Genomic DNA, 20799 nt, shown 5'->3' with positions numbered 1-20799 from the left:
CAAGACATTAGTAAGTTAAATCAAAACTCAACTTGGAGTTGAATGTTAAAGTTTTACTTTAAAACTGTGGGTCTTTCTTTTTCCTTTTTCCTTCCCCAGCTCTTCTCAACCTTTCTCCTCTCCACTCTCTTTCCCTACTCTCTCTTCTTTCTTTATTAAATCAGATGAGTTTTACAGGACTATGAATAAAAAAAGAGGATTTTTTTTCATATTTTCTATTCCAGTATTTCTAGAGAGTGAAAAAAATCTACAAGTATTAGTCTATGTGAATGAGAATAGCAAATCAAGAAATTGCAAAATACATGATTGTCCATTCATTTGTGTGTATCTTGTGCTCAGGTAAAATGTGGCACATTCAGAACTTTTAATAGTAAGTGATGACTGTGTTTTTCCTAAATCTGGTAGTATTATTTCCTAAAAACTTATTTTAGCACCTACTGTAAGTTTTTTTTTAATGTCAGAAGTGACCTTGTTGAATTATGCATGAAATTAATACTAAGTTTTTTTCCCCCACAAAATAGATTTAAAATTCACAGCTATTCATTTTAGGAAGGGAAAGACAAATGTATGCCAGAAAGCATTTTTACTAACAAAGCTTGGCTATTCTTTTAAATCTTGTTACTTCTTTGTTTAGGTTAGTACCTAGAAAGTCACCAGAGTATCATTTGAATATTAAACTTTGATAAAAGATTCATTACCACCAAATTGTTCCAAAAATGTAATCAGCCACAATACTCAATCAATGTATAAGTGCCCAGCTTCAAAATATGTGAAGGCAAGTGGAACATTGTTGTTATTACCAAGAATACAACATTCCAAACTTGCAATGCTATTGCTGGTTCACAAATGAAAGATTAGTTCCCTCGTCAAATGCATATAAACTATCCTGCTTTCCAATTATTATCTACGTGCAAACTCACCTTTCACCATTGAGGTGAAAGACAAAGACAGTTATTTGCCATACTTCCAATACCAAACATACGAAACGAGAAAACATATGAAAATAATATTTTTAGAAAAAAATTTTCCAATGTTATTTTGTGGGGTATAGAAAAATATAGTGGTACATAAATAAGCTCATGAAATTACTATTAATTTAAAAATTATACTACTAGAATTACTCTCATTCAATGTATTTGAACCACATTATTTTATTCACTGTTTCTCATTTAATCTTGTATGGTATTTGTGGTTGAAGACCAGAGTAAGCCATGGGAAGGAAAGGCAAAATGGGTTTATTAGTAAAGATAAATTTTATTGTCTTAATTTAAGAAAAAATTCCCTGTCATGGGGAAAATCAGATTAAGTTTACAAGGAGATCCTCTCCCTTACTGGCTATATCACCTTCAATGGAACGATATCATTCTTAAATACGCTCAGATTCAGCTTCATCTCACAGTGAGCGGTAAGCTTCATATGCCTCACTCTCCTAAATGTCTGCAAGCACAGTAACTTAGTGTAGTCTGCAAGAAAACTCTCTGAGGACAGTGAAACTCCATTTTTCAGGTGAGACAGACTTGAGAATCTTTCTCAAGGTCACATGGAGGTTGTTTCAGGATAGGGCTTTGAATCCACAGCTTCCTAGAAGCAAGCATTCTCTGTCCTACAAATAAAGTCAGTCTATGTCTTCCTTCCCAATCTGTTTATCTTTTATTTCCTTTTCTTGCCATATTCAATTAGTAAGCACTTCCAGGACAATGTTAAAAAGGAGTGATTTGGGAGGGGACATTCTTGCCTTATACCAGATCTTAGTGGGAAAGCTTGAAGTCCTCACCATTAAGAATGATGTTTGCTGTAGGTTGTTTGCAGGTAGCCTTTATCAAATTGAGAATGTTCCCCTTTATTCCTAGTTCACTGAGTTATTAATTGGTGTTGGATTTTGTCAAATTCTCTTTCTGCATCTATTGATATGATCATATGATTTTTTTAGTCTATCAATGTGATAGATCACATGAATTGATTTTTTTTTTTATGGATTGATTTTTGAATGTTGAAACACCCTAGCATATCTGGAATAAAATCCGTTTGGTCATGGTATACAATTCTTTTTAGACCTTTTTGGATTTGATTTGCTAATGGTTTGGGGAGGATTTCTACATCTATGTTCATGAGAGATTTCGGTCTGTAGTTTTCTTTTCTTGTAATATTTTTGTCTGGTTTTGGTATTCAATTAATGCTGGACTCATATAGTGAGTTAGGAAGTATTCCCTCTGCTTCTAAACTTTGAAAGAGATTTATAGAGAATTGGTATAACTTTTTCCCTAAAAGTTTGGTAGAATTCATCAGTGAACCGATCTGGGTCTTGTGCTTTCTGTTTTGGAAGGTTATTAATGATTAATTCAATTTCTTTAATAGATATAGGTCTGTTTAGACTATCTATTTCTTCTTGTGTGAGTTTTGACAGGTTGTATTTTCAAGGAATAGGCCCATTTCATCAAGGTTCTCAAATTTGTGGGCATAAAAATGTTCATATTATTCCTTTATGATCCTTTTAATATCCATGAGATCTGTGGTGATAGATAGCCCTTCTTTCATTTATACTATTAGTAATTTGTATCTTTTCTCTTTCTCTTAACCTGGCTAGAAGCTTATCAATCTTATTGATCTTTTTAAAGAACTAGCTTTTGGTTTTATTGATTTGTTCTTCTGAGCTCTTGTTTTCAGTGTCATTGATTTCTGCTTTATGCTTATTATTTCTTTTATTCTGCTTACTCTAGATTAATTTTCTTTTCTTTTTCTAGTTTCCTAAAGTGAAAATTTAGTTTGCTGATTTTGCATCGTCTTTTCTAATGTATGCATTCAATGCTATAAATTGTCTTATAAGCACAACTTTCACAGCATCCCACAAATTTTGATAATTCTTGTTTTCATTTTTACTTAGTTCAAAATATGTTTATTCCTCTTGAGATTTCTTCCTTGAATCACCTGTTAATCAAAAGTGAGTTGTTTAATCTCTGTGTATTTTAGGATTTTCTAATTATCTTTCTATTATCAATTTCTAGTTTTATTCCTAGCCTAAGGCTAGATGTTGTATGATTTCTATTCTTTTAAATTTGTAAAGGTGTATATTATAGCCCAGAATGTGGAATCTTGGTGAATATTGTTTATGAGGTAGAGAAAATGTGTATTCTGCTATTGTTGGATGAAGTAGTATATATATGAAGTAGTATATAATAATGCTATTATATCCAGTTTATGGTTAATATAATTGAGTTCAATTACTGATTTATACTGATCTCTTACTGCTAGATCTGTTCCTTTCCAGGAAGGGCCTATTGAAGTTTCCAACTATGATAGTACATTCATTATGTTTCTCCTTGAAGTTCTATCAGTTTTGCCTTTTGTAGTTTGATGCTTTAAGAATTATTTGTCTTCTTGGAGAGTTGTCTCCTTTATATTTATGTAATACCTTTCCTTATACTTGATAACTTTCCTTTCTTTGAAGTCTGCAATGTATAAAATTAATATAGGTTCTCCCATTTTCTTTTTGATTTGTGTTAGTGTGGTATAATTTTCTCCATCCATTTACTTTCGATATTTATATATTTTTTATAACCTGTGTTTCTTGTATTTGGATCATTTTTTTTTAATCTACAGTCTCTGTTTTTTAATTGGTGTGTTTAGACCATTGATATCCAAAGTGATTATTGGTATAGTTGCATTAATACCTACCATATTTGCTAATGTTTTCTATGTCTTGCCCTTGTTCTTTGTTTTTATTTTTGTCTTCCACACTTTTCTTTTTTGCCTTTTTTGGTTTTAACTGAACATTTTGTATGATTCCATTTTCCCTCTTTTTTTTAGCTTATCCAGTATACTCCTTTATCTTACTTTTTTAGTGGTTTCTCTAGATTTTGCAATATACATTTACAACCAATTCAAGTCTAATTTCAAATAACACTATACCACTTCACAAGTAGTATTACTACCTTATAATAACAAAATAACCCTAATTTCCTCCCTCTTGTGTCATTGCTTTTATTCATTTCAATTATGTATAAGCATACACAAGCATATGAATCCATTAGGTATATATATATAAGCACACGTAATTGAATACACTGTTGCTTTAATTATTTGGAATGGACTGTTATCTGTTAGCTCAATTGAGAAAAAGAAAAAGATTTTATTTTATCATTACTTATTTCTTCACTGATGCTCCTTCTTTATGTGAATTTAAGATTCTGACTCATATGATTGTCCTTTTCCAAAAAGAACTTCTTCCAACATTTCTTGCAAGGAAAGTCTACTAGCAACAAATTCCTTTACTTTTTGTTTGAGAAAGTTCTATTTCTCCTTTACTTTTAAGGAATAATTTTGCAAAGTACAGAATTCTAGATTGGTGGTTTTTTGTTTTTTGTTTTTTGTTTTTCCTCTCAACGCTTTCATATTTCACTCCACTCTCCTGTTGCTTGCATGGTTTCTGAGGAGAAGTCAGATTGTAAGTCTTATCTTTCTTCCGCTAGATATAAGGAGTGTTTTCTATTTTGTTTGTTTGTTTTTTACCTGTGGCTTCTTTCAGGAGTTTTTCTCCCTTTGATATTTTTGTAGTTGAAGATGATATGCCTAGGTATACCTATTTCTTATATCTTTTTGTCTAGTGACGTCATTAATCTATCTTGGAAAAAAGAGTACATATTCCCAGAAATCCATTGTATTACTGAAAATTTTATTGTTGGAACACATTAACAGTATCTGTGAATCTGGATTATAAAACTGTGTTAGGTTTTGTAGTACCAGTAAAATTAAAGCTACAGAATTTTGTGCCCTTATATTTTTAATTTTAAAAAATTATCAAATTTCAATTTACATGAAATAAAATTCACTGTTTATGGTATAAGTTCTATAGGGTTTAGTAAACGTAGAGTCAGATATCTACCATCACAGTCATGGTATATGTCAGTTCCATTACTCCCCAAATTCCCTTATGTGGCTCATTTGTAGTCAACCCCTTCCTCAACCCAAAATCCCCAAATCCATATCAAAAAATGATATGTTCTCATTTCTATAGTTTCACATTTTCAAGAATGTTATATAAAGATATAATATGCAGCTTTTGATGTTTAACATCTTTCACTCAGCAAAACGTATTTGAGATATGCCCCTGAGTTGATATTTTATTCATTTTATTCCAAGTATAATTTTATTGTATTGGTATTTCAAAGTTTGTTTACTCATTCAACAATTGAAATACAAATGGTTTAGTTTGCATTTTTGTTAATTAAGAATAAGGCTGCTATAATTCAGAAATAGGTTTTTATGTGATTATAGGTATCTATTTCTCTAGCATGAATACCTAGGAGGAGGAATATCTGGTCATATGGCAAGTGTATGTTTAACTTTATAAGGAACTGCCAATCTGTTTTCCAAAGCAGTTGTATCATTTTACATTCATATCAGCAAAATGTGAGAATCCCAGCTGCCCTACATCCTCACTAGCACTTGTTATTGTAAGGATGTTTTTGTGTTGTTGTATTTTTTTATTATGTTAATAATATATACCTGAATGTCATGTGGTTTTAAGTTACATTTCCCTAATGACTACCTGTGTTGAATATCTTTTTATGTGCCTATGCGTCGTTAAAATATCTTCCTTGGTGCAGTATCTATTCAGATTATTTTGCTCAAATTTTATATATTTTTTAATTGTTTGGTTTTTAGAAATCTTTCTGTGTTCTAGACACAAGTCCTTTGTCAGAAACGTGATTTGCAGGTGGTTTCTCCTGCTCTGTGGCTGATCTTGTTTATTTTCTCAATAGTTCTTTCACAAAACAGAAGGTGTTAATTTGAAGAAGTCTAATTTATCAATTTTTCTTTCATGTGCTATGTTCTTGGTATCCTGTATAATAACTCTGATTACCCTGAGATCATAAAGATTTTCACCCATGATATCTTCTAAAATTTTGTAGTTTTACATTTAGTCCTACCTCCATTTTGACTTAACTTTCATAAAAAATGTGAGGGATATGTTGAGGTCTTTTGTTTGTTTGTTTGTTTGTTTACATATGGTTGTCTGATTGTTTACTACTATTAATCAAAAAGTCTACCCTTTTTCCATTGAATTGCCTGTGTACCTTTGTCAGAAATCAGTCATCTACATGGGTCTAGTTCTGAAGTATTTGTTTTATTCCATTGGTTATGATTCTATATTTTAACGAATAACAACATTGTCTTGATTACTGTAACTTTGTTCTAAGTCTCGAAATCAGGTAATGTGGGTTTTCTAAATTTATTCTGAAGGGGAAAGAACATGGAGGATTGCATTCAGTATCTTAGGGGCCAGCTCTGGAGGTAGCACACCCTACACTATTGTCAAAATTCAGACACATGGCCACACCTAACTGCAAGGGATGCTGGTAAATGCATGTTAGCTCTATGCAAAAGAGGAAGAGGAAACAAGCTTGGTAAACAGCCAGACAGTTTCTACAACAGAAATGAGGACATATTTTGTTTTGGGACACCTGGGTGGCTCAGTCAGTCAAGTGTTTGCCTTCCTTTGGCTCAAGTCATGATCCCAAGGTACTGGAATTGAGCCTTTTTACTGGCTCTCTGCTCTGGGGGGAGTCTGCTTCTCCCTCTCCCTCTGCCCCTCCCCCCACGCTTGTTCTCTCTCTCTCTCTTTTTCTCTCTCTCTCTCAAATAAATAAATAAAATCATTTAAAAAAGAAACATTTTGTTTTATTTTTAATGACAAGGCAGTTAAAATAATTTTACTGCAACCGTTTCCAATCTTATCTTTCATTTTCCTTGGAAAAACTACTAAAGAGTGATATATCCCTGAGTCTTGAGATTATGGTTTCTCCTATTTCTTTTGCTCTATTTTTACTTCTCAAAAATCCTACCTGTATGACCTCACATGCCACCTACTAAATGAAACGTATATGGATTCCTAATGATATGTATGATGTCTCCTTTCCTTGGACTTCCATTATACTTTATTTATATTAATAACTTTATGCTTATAAATTTTCTTTTCTTCACAATTATTAATATACTCTTATTGCATCTACTAGGTTTTACAGTTCTTGAAGAATATGGCCATAGTTTATAAATATGTTATATTTGTTGCTGTATTCTTAACACAAGAACTCAGTAAACATATGTTTTATTGTTAATGGTTCAGCCAAATGGCCCTAACATTCCTAGTGAATTAAATTGAAGTCATCATCAGGCCAAAGCTCAAATGAAAGAGCATCAGAATTCATATGGCATTTTGTCACTGTGAAATGCTTCTATAAGGGTCAAAATATTTCTCTCTAAATTATAACCCCTAAATCTGTCAGAGGTTAGGGGGGAGGTGGCTGGAGGACATAAGGGCAGGGAACTGATTTCTAAAACCTAGACTTCTGGTGATCCTCATGGCCATGATTCTTAAAATATAATCAGTTTGTCATTGCCGAGGGGAGGAAAGCAATTCATACCTCTATTCCTTTTTATTCTTTTTGTCCACCATAGCCCAGCTGGGTTTTTCAAAGGGAGTTGGAAGAGGAGAAGGAACAAGAAGGAAAGAATGAAATAAGGAGAATAACCCTGAGTGTAAGGTGATTTGAAATATCCTTTGGCTTACAGAAGTCAAATGAATTTCAGAGTAATAATAGAAAGAAACGTTTTCTGGCTGCAAACTTCATTAATTAAATTAAGAAGTACAATTCTGTTAATTAATTTAGTCTACAATATTCTAAGAGAACCACAGGGAATTCTCAGCATTTTTGTATCTCATTTATAGATGGTCTCTGTCAACTCTTATTTCCTCCAGATCCCATGTGGACCATGATTTGTATTTCTATTATAAGCAGATATTGCACTTAAACAATATTACTTATGAAATAGGAAAATATAAGTATATATGTTTTCATCATTATATTTATTCTTTTATGTCTAAAAATTGATACATGTGTTAATATGTACACATAATATGCTGATGACATTTTTGTCTTTTCATCCCAAATGTATCCTATCTCTCTCAATGTTATCACCCAGCTTGTAAAACCAGAAATCTAAAGTCATTGTCCTTTCTGTATCACTCAAACTTTAAATTAGCCAACAAGTCCAATTGATTATATCTTTAGAGATTAGTCTTTCTCTCTGTCTTCCCGTCATTGCCCAAGTCAGATCTCCTTATCTTATTGTCTAGGTTACTACAATAGCTTCATAACTTGTCTCTTTTCCTCTAATCAGTTAGTGACATTTCACCCATTGTTAGTGAATGTCATCAACTCACTGTCCTCCTTTAAGTTTCTTCAGAAAACCTGTAGGATACAATTTCAATTTCTTAGTAAGAATGACCTTCAAAGTTTTCCCTGGGCCTAATTAACTATGGTGGGGGGAGGGGGGTTGTTTTTAACCTAGATCCACAGATAACTTCAGAAAAGTAAAGAATGTTATATTTATGTGCAATTTTCTTCTGAAGGCAGTATAATTATTTTTCATCAGTTATTCACATTTGTCCAGGGACTCCCAAAATTTAAGGTCGGTTATTCTATAATTTTATCTCTAACTTACCTTCACAGTTTTATGACTCAGCATATTTTCCCGTATTGTTACAGCTTCCAGGTATGCCTTTCCTTCCCCCCTCTATGTTTTAACTATACTTCCCCTATGCAAATATATAAATAAGCCCATAAAACAAAAATAACTTTTTAACTACTATACAACCTTCAACCCATAGTTCAAACACATCTTACTTCTGTTCAACTCGTGTCTCCACTCTAACAGATTTAACAACCTCTCTGAGCTACTACTGTATTTTTCATATGCTTTATGGTAGGCTGCTTCTGAAATGGCTCCCAATGATGCCTGAGTCCTAGTATTTGAACCCTTGTATAATCTTCTCCCTTTGAATGTTAATCAAACCTAGTTCTTTGATTCTAATGAATAGAATACCAGCCAAAGGGATGAACTGTCACATCAAAGATTAGGTAAAAACAAAAACAAACTCTAGCTTCCATCTTGCTAGATCTCTCTTATTCTCTGTAATGAAGCAAACTTCCATGTTGTGAAATACTCCACGCAAAAGTTCTCATGGCAAAGAACCAAGGCAAGCCTCTGGCCAGCAACTCATGAGGAGCAAGTTTCCTCAGCCCAACAACCAGAGAGGAACTGAATCCTGCCAAAAACCAAGTGAGTGAGTCTGGGAGGTGGCTTCACCTCCAGTAGAGCCTAGAGATGACTATGGCTCCAGCTGTCACTTGCTTCTAGTCTGTGAGGGACCAATATTAGGGGACTCAGGAAAACCATTCTCAGATTCCTGACCCATGGAAACTTTGAGATAATTAACATAGCTTTAAACCACTAAGCTTTGAGGTAATTTATTACTTAACAATAGATCAGTGATACATAGCATTATTATTTTATTTGCTTGTCAAGGGGACTATGAATTAGATGAAAGAACGTAAGTTTTGGAATGAATCAAACTGAGTTCAAATTCTGCTTCTGCCACATGGTTAAAAATGGATTGGACAAGTTAGAATATCGGTTTCCTTATGTTGCATGATTTTTGTGAGAATTGTGCCCCACAAGTAGTAGATGCTCTATTGATTCTCTGTTATGGTTTATTATTCGTCTATAGGAGTGACTTTTCTGCTCATGTATATGGTTCTCAACGGCAGGGACAATGTCATCATCCACTTTTGTATCACAGTGTTTGGTATATAGTATTTAAGAATAGATGCTGAATTTAAAATTAATTAAGTAATGGAAATTACATGTGTTATATTTAGTCCTCTTAAAAGCAAGTATTTAGAAATACTCAGTGCTTTGGTTTCTTAATTATTTAATAGGCATTCAAGAAACAAAACCTGGAATCTATTTCTTTACACAAAAGTTAAAAATCTTAATTTTGCAATGCAGCTATTCTATTTCCTTCATCTTTAAGCAACCACAGTTTTTATGTTGGCTTTAATATTAACATATGTTCATTATTAATTACTTAATGAAACTACAATCAGTAGTGAAAACAAAACCTTCAAAGTATGCTCATGAAAGTAAAGCAAAGAAAAGCCAAAGTATCATCCATCATGACTAAAATGAAACCCTGTCATTCTCTTTAATCCCTCTCTCCCCTAGAGTTCACCACTTCTTTAAATAAAATAAATAATACTGTGGTACACACTGCTTTGCAATTGCTAGAGAATTATTTTTTATTGTTTATGAATTAAAGGCAGATTTTCACATAAAAGCTCTGATTTTTTTTTTTTTTACTATTTAACCACCTCTCTTCTATATCTTTATCTCTCTCCATTTTTAAAGGGTGAACCTCCAATTATTACCCTCACCTGTGTTTATTCTTTTTTTTTAAAGATTTTATTTATTTATTCGACAGAGATAGAGACAGCCAGCGAGAGAGGGAACACAAGCAGGGGGAGTGGGAGAGGAAGAAGCAGGCTCATAGCAGAGGAGCCTGATGTGGGGCTCGATCCCATAACGCCGGGATCGCACCCTGAGCCGAAGGCAGACGCTTAACCGCTGTGCCACCCAGGCGCCCCTCACCTGTGTTTATTCTTAAGTAACAAATTCCTTCCATGCAGATATGCTTTGTCACAATGCCCCCTAGATTTTAAGTATTCTGCGAGCAAGTCAGCTGCATATACTCATCTGCATTTTGCTCTAGATTCCAACCCCTGTGGACTAATGAGGAAATCACCAAAACGGTTCTCCTCCATGAACATTTACTCTTTCAGTACTGAATCACTCATATCAGCATAAAAATTATGCTGCTGTATTTCCCTTCCTAAAATGTTGTCTCTCAACCCCACTGTACTACCCCCTCCAACAAGCATTTCATTGATTGTCTCCCCTTTACCACAATACACTTCAAAAGTGCTATGTTAATTTCCTCTAATCTCTTTCCTCTAATTCTCTCACAAACATGTCAATTAGGCTTTCACCTTACAGCTCCACAGAAATTACTCTTAGCCCCAAACCAGTGATCTTCATATTGCTATTTCAATGTCAACTCTCAACCCTAGTTTTATTTCAGGTATCACAGTCAATTAAAAATTAGGCACAGTAGATCAGACTCCATGTCTGCTCCTTCCTATTTGAAATATTTTGTTCATTTGACTTTCTGGATGCAGTCATTTCCTGGTATCTGTTCCACATCACTAACTGCCCCTCTCGATCTGTTTTAGTTTCTCCTTATTTTCCAAATATCTTAAACTAGGAATTCCCCAGAACTCCATTCATAGACTTCGTTTTTCTCTATTGCTATACTGTCCAGTGGAAATATAAGCCACCGAAGAAATAGGTGAAATTGATTTTAATAATATATTTACTCAAGTGTCTCTAGGTATGATTTTAATATTTAATAATATAGAAATTATAGAAAAATATTTTATGTTCTTCTTTGCGCACTAAGTCTTTGAAATCTGACACCTACACCTACAGCACATCTCAATTGATGATAGTTACATTTCAAATGCTCAGTAGCTACATGGGGTTGTGACTACTCTATGAGATAGTAAAGTTCTATATCTTGAGTCCCTTGATGTTTCCTTCCTCTTTCATAAGGTTAAATATCATCTATATGTTGATGAGTCCCAAATTTGTATTACAAGGCCAGATCTCTTCTCAGAAGTTCATGCTTTGAGGCACAACTACATACTGTGATGTATCCCCTTGAAAGCCTAATTCTCATCTCAGGCTTAACACATCCAAAAAAACAAAAACAAAAACTTCATCTTCCATTTTTTTTCCCATCTCAGTTAATAGCAAAGATGTGATTCCAAACATACAACCCAAAATCTTGAGTCATTCTTGATATGTTTTTGTTCACACAGTCCATATTTAATCTTGTTGGTTTTATGTTCAAAATATTTCCAGAATCTGAGCATTTCTCACCAACCCAAGTTCAGACACTATCATTGCTTGCCTGTATTAATGTTGTAGCTTGCCAATTAATCTCCCTGCCTCCTCCTTATCTATTTCCAAACATAGCAACCAGGGTGCTCCTGTTAAAATACAGCAGGGATTATCATTCTGCTACTCAAAACCTTCCAATGGCATAGTGTGTCACTCATGATAATGTCTAAGACTGGATGTCCATTACTTCTTTACTTATCTCTTGGTGCTCTTTTTCCTGTTTCTTTCTGCTCCAGGCATATGAGCACCCTTGTTGCACTAATAAAGCAAGAATACTTTGCCTAGAAAGTTTGGGTTGTTTCCTTATACTCATGTTGTTGGCTTTCCCCTTTAAGTCTTCACCCATATGCCTCCTCTGGTTACCGTCCAATTAACATTTTCTGTCCTTTCTCTTTGCTTTATTTTTCTCCATAAATCTTATCTCTATCTAACATACTATATATTTCCTTAATTGTTGGTCTTTTACACAAGAATGTAAGCTTCATGAGGGTCAGTATTATATGTCTGTCTTATGAACCACTGGATACACATCACTGGAAAGAGTACCCTGTACATAGAAGGTTCAGCAAGTATCTGTTAAATGAATATATTAATTAACTGATTGATTAACATAATAAAATATCAAAGTGTTGTGATGACTTTGGCAAATAAGTTAGTTGTTGAAGAAATGAATGAATCTAGGTAAAGACACAATCTATATTTTCTTACCGATCATTCTTGTTAATTGCGACATTATTGTGTTTCCTGTTACTTGAAGGATCCATCATGAGATGTAAAGCCTATCTAGTCAGTGTGAAATTAGGCTCTTTTCCCGTAGAGAAGAAGGGAAGGGAAGTAGAAAATAGACCTCTTTTATTCTTCTAGTATTTGTAGAACAACTAAAAATTGGTATAACAATTGGTGCTAGTTATTGCTTCTCATTGCCAAAGCTATCATTATTATTATATGATATTTGCATATAATTGGCATCCATAATTGTGAACAGATAATAATTATATTCCAAAAAAAAGACATCATTCAACCATCTCTTCTGCCCATTTGTATAAACTGAAAAATAGCTCTGAAACTATAGACCTTGGTGTATACCTCAAATGGTAATTGCTCCATCGAAAGTTACCAATGTATCTCCATTGAGTACTATGTCAAACAGAAGTTAGAGTCACAAACCTCCTCGTGCATTTATTGTTGCCTGGAGTGTAAAGGAATTTGAACACGGTCCAAAGATTCTTTTAATTTTTTTTTCTGTTTTTTTTTTTCCTTTCATTTTCATATGAGCTCTACTTACTTATTCTTGAGCTAGGTCCTGAACAAAATTCCTTTTTGTTTTTGTACTTAGACTATATCTAGAAGCTGTGGAAATGTTTGGAGCATATGCAATTACAGAGGGAAACTAAGTATCATCTTGGGGAAAATATGGATTGATTCTGTCTATACTCTGTGGATTTTCTGGTCTTTCTCCTGAGCCTAAAATGGTTTTTAAAAATTCTTCTGGTTATTTCATGTTGTATGTGAGACTGAGAGGTAATATGATATAGAGATTGAGAGCACAGACTCTGGAGATAGCATGGCTGGATTCAAATCTTGACTCTGGCCCTTACTAGATGTGTGACCTTGCACAAGTTACTTAACTTCTTGGTGTCTCATTTTCTTCATATAAAAAATAATACTAATAATATCTCCTATATAGCATTGTTATGAGAAGTACATTAATATATGCAAACCACCTGGAACAATGTCTAGAATATGTATGATACCTGCTCAGTCAATGTTAGCTATTGCTAATAAAATAAAAACATTATTCACATAACAGCAGCACTATAAACATACAATCTGTTGAAAATACAGAATGTTCTCTGGAAAACTGGTCAATAAGATGACATAATTCAGGCTATAAAAAGAAAGGGAAATTTAAAAAATATTATCAAATTTATCTCTTATTAAGGACTTCTTCTGGAGTAGCACTGGCAGTATTATGCACTGGAACACCCACATTAAATCCAAATTACCTATTATACAATTTAAAATTTCCATTCATCCATTTATTCATGCATGCAATTTATTCTTCAACAATTGTTTACTAAGGGTAAACAATCTAGAGATACAATGACCAAAATATGGCTACTATTTTCTAGTCCAGGAAGACTTAGATACATAAATAATCACCAAAGACAAACAAACCAAGTAACAAACATGGCTAGGGTAAACTATAAACAAAATAAATACAGGGTGCTAGGAGACTGTGAGCCAGTCAGGGCACCGTATCAAGTATTGAGGATGAGGAGCTTTAAGAGAAGGCTTCCTAGAGGAGTGCCATCTAAGCTGACCCTTGAAGAATAAATGATTTAGCCAGGAAAAGGAGGATGAGAAGTAGAAGCAGAGAAGTAGAAGCACTTTCTCATTAGATAGGATAGCATGTGCAAATTCCAAGATCAAGAAGGAATGTGGAACATTTACAAACTGAAAATAATTTCAATATAATTATTGCTTAGAGTGACACTTAGATAGAATGTGTCAAGAAATGGGTCTTGGAAGATTCAAAACAATTCTTCTGAGGTTAACATCAAGGATTTGGTCTTAATCCTGAGTATCATTTAGAAACGTAAACAAATTAGATTTTCAGGTTAGAAAGGGCATACTGACCAAAATGAAGAAAAGAAACTGGTGGGGGAGACAGGAACCCTGAGAAACCAGTGAGAAAACTACCGTAGACATCTAAATGAGCTTAGATAATGAAGACTGACTGTGCAAACCAGAAAACTCAGGTTCTTTCTGATAACCTCATCTTCCACTGTCCCATTCCATACCCAGGTCAGCAGTAGGCCTTATCAATTTTTCTTCCTTCTCTGGACTAAATTCCCCCTCCCCCTAATTCATATGTTGGAGCCCTAACCCCACTGTGATGACTTTTGGAGATGAGGTCTTTGGGAAGTGATTTGTGTTGGATGAGGTAATGGTGGTGGTTCCCTCATAATGGGATTAGTGCCCTCCTAAGAAAAGACACCAGAAAGCTTGCTGTCTCTCCCTCCTGAATTTGCAAGCCCAGAGATTGTGAAAACACACAGTGAGACGGCTGCTACCTACAAGCCAAAGAAAAGAGGTATTAGAATGAAGCCAACTATGCGCTCATTGGACAGTAGCACAACCCCAAGAAGAGGGCCAGAAAAACCACCAAGAACTTTTTACTCAATCATCCCAGTGCTAACAAATTTATCCTAAAAAATATTTCCAAATATGGAAAAGTATGGATGCCAAGTATTGCTACAAATAACAAAATAAATTTTAGCAAAATTAAAAAAAAAAAAAAAAAAGAATGAAGCCAGCTTTGCCAGCACGTTGATGTTGGAGTTCTCAGGCTACGGGACTGCAAGAAACACACTTCCGCACTTCTGTTGGTTAAGCCACCCAGTCTATGTATTTTGCTATGGCAGCCCAAGCAGACTTAGTCACTACCCAAGTATCTATTAAGTCTTTGTGTTTTGCTTCATTTCACAGTGATATCATTCTGGTCCCTTACCATTATCTCTTTTCTGGATGACTGATACAGTCTTCTAACTGGCAGATTTTGGTTCCTCTATAAACTGCTCTCCTCACTGCAGACAAATGAGTCCTTTTGAAATGTAAATCTAATCATGTCACATTCTTGCTTAAAATGCTTCAGAAGCTCTCTGTCTGCTAAAATGAAAATAAAATTCACTTAACAAGACCTACTCGGCTTGTTCAGTCTGACCCTACATATCTTGCCAAGCTCATATCATGCCACCCTAGTGGCTTAACAGGCTCCGTCCCAACAATATTTTTTCTTGCCATGAGGCCTTTGCTAATCTGTTCCCCTTCTTTCCTTTCCACCTGATAATCTTTACTTTTTTTCACATCTCAGCCCAATCTTCACTCTGGATATTTTTCTCCCACATCCTTAAGTTGTTCTATTACAGCACTAAGTCTCTATCATTCGTAATACTCATCACACTCGCAACATTTTATATATTTGCCTGGTTAGAGGACTAACGTCTCTCATTCCTGTCTGACACCAGAATCTTAGCTTTATTAGGGATGTGAATTACACCTATTCTTTCTCCCATATTTGACCCAGCACCTAAAACAGTACCTGATATACAATTGGTGGTAAATAAATATTTTTTTAAATGACTAGATGGCAAAGCTTGGTGTTTGCAAAAAGAGAAAATGTCATAAGGTCAAATATGATGACAAGATTCTAGTTTGGGATAGATGATAGTATAATTATGTCTGTCAGGGTATAATTAATCTTGCAACATGTTGTAGTTGATCTGCCTATAGACATCTAGTATAGATTAAATTGTGTCCCCCTCCACATTCACATGTTGAAGCCTTAACCCCCAAAGTGATGGTATTTGGAGATGGAACTTTTCTACAGTAATTACGTATGGATGAGTTCTGAGGGCGGTATCCTCATGAGAGGATTAGTGCTTTTATAAGAAGAGACAACAGAGAATATGTTCTCTATCCCTGTCCCTGCCATGTGAGGATACAGTGAAAAAGCAGCCATCTGCAAGCCAGGAAAAGAGGTCTCACCAGAACCCGACCATACTGGCACCCATATTTTGGACTTCACAGCCTACAGAACTGTGAGAAATAAGTTTCTGTTGTTTAAGTCACCCAGTTTATGCTATTTTGCTATGGCAGACTGAACTGACCAATAGAACATCCAAGTGGAAGTATCCAGTAAAGCATTTGGATATGTAGCCTGATGCTTAGAAGACAAATATAATGAGAGATTTTTTCCCAAGAAAAAAGGAAATCTTCAATATATAAATTATAATGGAAAATAATAAAAATGGAAATGCCTTCCTAGTATGCATATAGAATGAGAACAAAATAAATTTAGAGAGAACTTTGAGGTTCACCAATATATCAATATTAAAAAATATGTAAAAATGTGATGATCCTGCAAAGAGGTCTAAGAAAGAGGTACCAAAGAAGAGTTATGGAAGCCAAAAGAGCATTTTTTTAATTTAAATTCGATTTAGTTAACATATAGAGTATTATTAGTTTCAGGGGTAGAATTCAGTGTTTCATCAGTTGCATATAACACCCAGTGCTCCTTACGTCAACTACCCTCCTTAATGCCCATCACCCAGTTACTCCATCCACCCAGTTACGCACCTCCCCTCCAGCAATGGTAGGTTGGTCTCCTATAGTTAAGAGCATTTCTAAAAGGAGGCTATGTCAGCATCAGCTACCTGTTGACAGGAAAACTCACAGAAAGATTGAAACTTGTAGTTGAGAGAAATAAAGTGATCTGAATAGACATCCAGTGTAATTACTCAGGAATGTTGAAAGTTCAATTCATATTTTTTAATACGAAATTCATGCTGATAATAGCCTAATTGATTATATGAATTATTTTGCATATGGGCTGAGGTTCTTGGATACCCATCCATTCAGGGTTTGGGGTTTTGTTAGATATGCTTGACAAAAAAACAGGAGTAAGGCAGGGAGATGGTGAAGACATTTCCAAGAGACAGACCATAGGACTGAGGACAGAATATGAATGTGGGCAAAGATGAGAAGAGCTTGATGCATCAGGAAAATTGACTAGAAGCCTCAAAGAATTTGAAGTATAGATATAGCAGAAACAGAGAAAAGCAAGCAAGAAGAAAAAAAAGTTTTGGTCAGAGAATGAAAAGTTTAAATTCAATATTTCAGAAGTGAAACAACTTCAGGTTGTGACAAGTACCAGGGTATGATGGAAAGAGAGTGTGACTAAGGACTATTATAATCTTGTTGAACATGAAAATGTCAAAAAACTGGTTTCGGATGGACTATATATACTAGGTTGAATAATGTCTTCCAAAAATTCATTGTTCCCTGGAGCCTATGAATGTGACCTTATTTAGAAATAGGATCTTTGCAGGTATAATCAAGTTAAGATGAAGCTGTATTGGATTCAAGAGGACCCTAAATCCAGTATGACTAGCGTCTTTATAAAAAAGACAGGAATTTGCGCAGGTAGACGTGGGCAAACATGGAAAAAGGCATGTGAAGATGGATCGATTAAAGTGATCCATCTGTAAGTCAAGGATTGGCAAAGATTGCTGGCAACCACCAGAACCTAGCAGAGATGAGAAAAGATTCTTCCCAAAAGCCTCTGATGGAGCATGGCCCTCCTAACTCCTGGATTCTTAACTTCCAGACTCCGGCACTGTGAGAGAATGTTTCTGTTGTTGTAAGCCACTCGGTTTGTGGCAATTTGCTATGGCACACCTAGGAAACTAATACATCTTCTACACAGATATGAACAACTCAGTATAATGGCAGAATTGAGAAGGAGAAGAGAATTGTGAGTTTGACTCAAAGCTGAGGACTGCAGATTGATGGCATAAATATAGATTACTGCTTAGATGGTGGTTTTCTAAAGAAACTAAGGTGGGGTGAGCTGGCCATGGGTTTTCAAAATAGCTAATCCCATCAACACATAGATGGGAGTCTCCAAAAGTTCACTGAGGAGTTCATTATGGCTTAATGGGTTTCTCTAAAAAAATCCTAGTTCAACACAGCAAGACAGTGATAATACTCAATTTTCCCCAAATTCTACCTATTTAAAAAGAAGCAAGCTAAAATGATAGGAAGATGTCTTCTACCTCCCTGAAAAATTCAAAGTCACTAAAATTGATTTGGAAAAGGTACAATCTATATTAGATTTGATGTGCAGATTAAATCTCATGTATCTGGTAAGAGATCAATTTTACTTTTTTAAAATATGAAAATACCTTTTTAAGCATTTGACAAAATACAGCATCCTTTCCTGATTAAAACCCTTCAGAGTGTAGGGATAGAGGGTACATTCCTCAATTTCATAAAAACCATCTATGAAAAGCCTACATCGAATATCATTCTCAACAGGGAAAAGCAGAAAGCCTTTCCCTTAAGATCAGGAAAACGACAAGGATGCCCACTCTCGCCATTATTATTCAACATAGTACTAGAAGTCCTGGCAACAGCAATCAGACAACAAAAAGGGATAAAAGGTATCCAAATCGGCAAAGAAGAAGTCAAACTGTCTCTCTTCACAGATGACATGATACTCTATATAGAAAACCCAAAAGACTCCACCCCCAAACTACTAGAACTCATCGAACAATTCAGTAATGTGGTGGGATACTAAATCAATGCTCAGAAGTCAGTTGCATTTCTATACACGAACAATGAGACTGAAGAAAGAGAAATTAGCGAATCCATTCCATTTACAATAGCACCAAAAATCATACGTTATCTCGGTATTAACCAGAGACGTAAAGGATCTATATTCTAGAAACTACAAATCACTCTTGAAAGACATTGAAGAAGACACAAAAAGATGGAAAAATATTCCATGCTCATGGATCGGAAGAATAAACATAGTTAAAATGTCCATGCTATCCAGAGCGATCTACACTTTCAATGCCAATCCGATCAAAATACCAATGACATTTTTCAAAGAACTGGAACAAACAGCCCTTAAATTTGTGTGGAACCAGAAAAGACCCCGAATCTCCAAGGAATTGTTGAAAAGGAAAAACAAAGCTGGGGGCATCACATTGCCAGACTTCAAGCTATACTACAAAGCTGTGACCACAAAGACAGCATGGTACTGTCACAAAAACAGACACATAGACCAATGGAACAGAATGGAGAACCCAGAAATGGACCCTCGGCTCTTTGGGCAACTATTCTTTGATAAAGCAGGAAAAAACATCTGGTGGAAAAAAGACAGTCTCTTCAATAAATGGTGCTTGGAAAATTGCATAGCTACATGCAAAAGAATGAAACTTGACCACTCTCTCACACCATACACAAAGAAAAACTCCAAATGGATGAAAGACCTCAATGTGAGACAGGAATCCATCAAAATCCTAGAGGAGAACATAGGCTGCGACCTCTTTGACTTTGGCCACAGCAACTTTTTTCATTACACATCTCCAAAGGCAAATGAAACAAAAGATAAAATGAACTTGTGGGACTTCATCAAGATAAAAAGCTTCTGCACAGCTAAGGAAACAGTCAAAACAACTAAGAGGCAGCCCACGGAATGGGAGAAGATATTTGCAAATGACACTACAGATAAAAGACCTGTATCCAAGATCTACAAAGAACTTCTCAAACTCAATACACGTGAAACAAATAATCAAATCAATAAATGGGCAGAAGATATGAATAGACACTTTTCCAATGAAGACATACAAATGGCTAACAGACACATGAAAAAATGTTCAAAATCATTAGCCATCAGGGAAATTCAAATCAAAACCACCTTGAGATACCATCTTACACCAGTTAGAATGGCAAAAATGGACAAGGCAAGAAACAACAAATGTTGGAGAGGATGTGGAGAAAGGGGATCCCTTTTACACTGTTGGTGGGAATGCAAGTTGGTACAGCCACTTTGGAAAACAGTGTGGAGGTACCTTAAAAAGTTAAAAATAGAGCTACCCTATGATTCAGCCATTTCACTACTGGGTATTTACCCCAAAGATACAGACGTAGTGAAGAGAAGGGCCATATGCACCCCAATGTTCATAGCAGCATTGTCCACAATAGCTAAATCATGGAAGGAGCTGAGATGTCCTTCAACAGATGACTCTGGATTAAGAAGATGTGGTCCATATATACAATGGAATATTAGCCATCAGAAAGAACGATTACACAACATTTGCAGCAACATGGATGGGACTGGAGGAGATAATGCTAAGTGAAATAAGTCAAGCAGAGAAAGACAATTATCACATGGTTTCACTCATTTATGGAATATGAGAAATAGGAAGATCAGTAGGAGAAGGAAGGGAAGAATGAAGGGGGGGTAAACAGAAGGGGGAATGAACCATGAGAGACTGTGGACTCTGGGAAGCAAACTGAGGGCTTCAGAGGGGAGGGGGGTGAGGGTTTGGGATAGGCTGGTGATGGGTATTAAGGAGGGCACATATT

The sequence above is a fragment of the Ursus maritimus genome, unplaced genomic scaffold (genome assembly GCF_017311325.1).
Source record: "Ursus maritimus isolate PB19 unplaced genomic scaffold, ASM1731132v1 scaffold_8, whole genome shotgun sequence".
Taxonomy (NCBI): domain Eukaryota; kingdom Metazoa; phylum Chordata; class Mammalia; order Carnivora; family Ursidae; genus Ursus; species Ursus maritimus.
Note: the sequence above shows the minus strand (reverse complement) of the source record.